Below are 3,965 nucleotides of genomic sequence, written 5' to 3'. Positions count from 1 at the left end.
GTCCACGGCCACACCACCCCGAACGCGCCCGATCCCGTCTGGTCTCGGAAGCTAAGCAGGGTCGGGCCTGGTTAGAACTTGGATGGGAGACCGCCCGGGAATACCGGGTGCCGTAGGCTTCTTCTTTTTTTTTTTTGCCTCTGGTTCTGTAGCGTTTCTGGGAGTGCGGGGGCGGCCCGGGGTGGGGGTGACCCCCACCCTCAGCGCCCGCCGCGGTGCCTGGCGCCCCAGCCCGCACCGTGGGGCCTCCTCTTGTCCCGAGCCGTGACACCGCCGCCACGCGGCAGCATGCGTGGCTTCTGGACAGTCAGGTCTCAGACCTAAGGTCTGCTCTGTGGGAGCCGACACGCTGGAGGAAACCTTGAGAGTCTGAGAGGGGAGGGAGTTCCAGAAGAAGGCCAGGATGTCATTTTGAGGGAGTATGTGACCAGAACTCCTCCCGTTGCTTTTGGGGTTCTATGAGCTACACGTAGGAATCTTTGGTGGTGGCACCTGATGTTCGGGGATCCGGAGTCACACCCAGACCTGCTCCACAGGCCTCCTTTTACTTTTCTCTTCGGATTCATTTTTTTTTTTTTTTTGAGACAGAGTCTCGGTTTGTTGCCCAGGCTAGAGTGAGTGCCGTGGCGTCAGCCTAGCTCACAGCAACTTCAAACTCCTGGGCTCGAGTGATCCTTCTGCCTCAGCCTCCCGGGTAGCTGGGACTGCAGGCATGCGCCACCATGCCCCGCTAATTTTTTATATATATATCAGTTGGCCAATTAATTTCTTACTATTTATAGTAGAGACGGGGTCTCGCTCTTGCTCAGGCTGGTTTTGAACTCCTGACCTTGAGCAATCCGCCCGCCTCGGCCTCCCAAGTGCTAGGATTACAGGCGTGAGCCACAGCGCCCGGCCGGATTCATTATTTTGAAAAAGTGTCTCTTATCTCTATTATTGCATTTTCTTTTCTCTCTCTTTTCAAGCAGATGATGGGAGTCCAAGTATTAAGGTGACATGTGTTGCCCGTGCCCCCCTCCCCCCCCCCGTGTTCTTATTCATTTACCTCTCATGTTGTTCCAGCATATTGTGGGGGCACCAATGTTAAGGTCGGGTGCGTTGCCCTCTCCCAGCCTCCCCCCTCGGGTCAGAGCTTCAAGTGCGCCCATCCCCCAGTCGGTGCGTACCCACCCCATTCCTAATGGATGTGTATGCCCATCCCCTCCCCCCACCCGCCCGACACCCACCCGAAGAAGGTGATTCCTCTGTGTCCACTTAGGTGTCCATCGGTTCGTACCCATTTGCTGGTGAGCGCGAGCACGTGGTGCTCGTGTGTCCATTCTTGGGATACTTGGCTTACTGGAACGGGTTCCAGCTCTGGCCAGGAGAACCACGAGAGGTGCCCCCTCACCGCTGCTCCTCATAGCCGAATAGCACTCCGTGGTGTCCACGCGCCACATTTTATTTACCCACTCGTGGGTCGATGGGCACTCGGGTGGCTTCCAGGTCTTTGCGATTGTGACTTGTGCCCTGACACTAACCCTAACCCTTACCCAGCCCGTCTCCTCCACGGCCCCTGCCTGACTGACTCCTTCCCGCCCGGCCTATCACCTGTCACCGTCCTCTGCCCCTGCCTGACACGCTCCTCCCCGCCCGGGCCGTCACCGTCCTCGGCCCCTGCCTGACGGGGCTCCTCCGTCGCCTGGGCCTTCCAAGGGCTTGGTGTGGACGCTGGTTCCAGGACGCCCTCCCAGGAACCCGGTAGCAGGGCGGCCGCAGCGTCTCGCGCAACCCAACCGTCCGCCGGCTGGCCGCCGTCGCTAAGTGGCCTGCGGGGGACGTGCTCCCGCTGTGCCGTGGGGGCCCAGCCTGGTGTCTTCTCTGAGGCCCCGCGGCTGCCGCTCCCCGCAAGGGGATAGCCGCGGAGGTGGGGACCGCCTCCTCATGGGGATGTATACCCAGCTCTCCACGTCGGATTCCGGGGCTCTCTGTCCTGCCAGAAGGCCCAGCTGGCCTGCGGGTCCTTAGAGTGGCAAAAACATCCGAAAACTGAGATTGAGGGTCCGGTGGGTGTCTGCACTTTTGTGCTGGGCACCCCAGGGAGGCCCGGGGGCTGACTGGACAACGCGGTCTGCTGGGCTGGGGGGGGGGGTTTGGAGGAGCAACTGATGCCCTTTGCACTTTGGGTAGCAAGTGTCTGAGGTGTCTCTGGGCCCTGTGCCATGTGGGGGCGGGGGCGGGGGCGGGGTGGGAGGAGGAGGAGGAGGAGGAGGAGGAGGAGGAGGAGGAGGTGGAGGAGGAGGAGGTGGGAAGGGCCGTGGCCTGCAGTCGTGTTCCCCGGGGTGGCACAGCATGTGGCTTCTTCCACAGGCTGCTTGGCCTGGGCTCCCTGCACCTGGGCCTTTGGAGGACTGGCCCTGTGCTTGCCAACACTTCCTGCAGGGACCCAGAGCTGGGAGGTTGCATCTCTCAGCCCTGGGTCGGGCAGAGCCCCAGCGGGCCATGCCCACAACCTCTCTCAGCAGGGGTCCCCCAGAAGGCTCCTTTGGGACCAGGATTCTCTTGCGGGTGACTCTTTAAGGTCTGGCCCCTGGATGGAGGGGCACCAGGAGTAGAGGAGCAGGAAGGGGAAGGGGGTGGCCATGCGAGGGGACACTTTGAGGCCAAGTCCCAGCTTCAGCCTGATCCTCCTGGGAACCCCGGGGTGGACATCACACCTCCTGGTTGCCCCGCTCTGAGACAAGGAGCCGGGCTTCGCATTCCCACAGCAGCCAGTCGTGGGCTGAGGACACCTGGGGCGTTGGGAACTCCCTGGCTTCTCCTTGGTTTAACATCTGGAGCTGCTTGTGAATTGTGCCGCCACACACACCCGAGTGCAGGTGTCTTCTGCACAGACTGCGGGCCTCGCTCTTCTGAATGCCGCTAGCTCGCGACCCACCCACGGGTGAACCTGGTCAGGGTACTTTCTCTCGGGGGCAGACTCTCATCCGGGCGGGCTACCGGTGTCTCTGTTTGCTCCTTTCTTTCTTCCATTTCGGGAAAGGCTTCCTTACTGGGTGTGGAAATCTCCTATGCCTTTCCTCGCCTATTCTGTCAGCTCTAAAATTCTCTTTCGGTTGCCACCCTCACAGATGGATTAGGAAACTCTTTGCGGTGCACTCATTAGTGAAATGACCTCAATGACGCTGGAATCCAATATCTAATCGCCGATTTTTAGCGAGTCCACACGCCAGGGTGGTTGGGGTCCAATGCAGCCCCGGCCAGGCCCAGGCCCCTTGGACTGGGCCACAGGAGGACACAGAGGAGGGTCCCGGCCCCCACGGTAGCGGTGCGGGCAGTTCTCCAAGGGCTTGGGTGTTTTCCAGAGGGAGGAGATGGAGGGGACTGATTTCTTCAGCGCCCCACAAACCACGCCACCCCACCCCACCCATGGGACACATCCCGAGAGAGAGAGAGACGCCCCATACACTGGCTCCCCTCCCCCGTGCGCTGTGCCCCAGCCCTGGCCCCGGGGAATAGGCGGCCGCCGGGCCACAGGGTGGGGGGCGCAGCTGAAAGGGGTTGTGGGGGAGGGCCGCCCCTGGCTGGGGTCAAAGGGCGAGCCCCCCGCCCCTCCCGCCCGTGCGCAGTCAGCGGCCCCGGCGCGCTGGGGGTGGGGGGCGGGGAGGTGAAGGAGGCCAGGCAAGGAGAGGAGGGGGGCTTGAAGGTCTCCACCTTGGCGGGTCCAGCCGTGGAGGCGCATCTTGTGTGAGTGTGAGTGTGAGTGAGTGAGTGTGAGTGTGAGTGTGTGTGTATACAGAGACAGCCCCCAACCCCGGCCCGCCGCTCCCTGCCCGCCCCGCCTGTCACCCCCGTCCCTCGGAGCCCGCGGGACCCGGCCGGCGAACTCAACAGGCCCGGCCCGGCGCGGGGCCTGGGGCGGGAGGAGGCGGCGGGGAAGCGCAGAGAGGCTCGGCTTCTTGAGCGGGGCAGGGGCGCCCTCCGCC

The 3,965-nt window shown here is 62.6% G+C and overlaps 1 pseudogene; it reads left to right on the top strand.

Annotated features, from left to right (window-relative positions):
* LOC142867968 (uncharacterized) lies at nucleotides 1-119 on the top strand (annotated as a pseudogene).
* The last annotated feature ends 3,846 nt before the right edge of the window (nucleotides 120-3,965 follow it).

The sequence above is a fragment of the Microcebus murinus genome, unplaced genomic scaffold (assembly GCF_040939455.1).
Source record: "Microcebus murinus isolate Inina unplaced genomic scaffold, M.murinus_Inina_mat1.0 scaf023_hap2_Mmur4.0, whole genome shotgun sequence".
Taxonomy (NCBI): domain Eukaryota; kingdom Metazoa; phylum Chordata; class Mammalia; order Primates; family Cheirogaleidae; genus Microcebus; species Microcebus murinus.
This window is presented reverse-complemented; position numbering and strand designations above follow the sequence as displayed.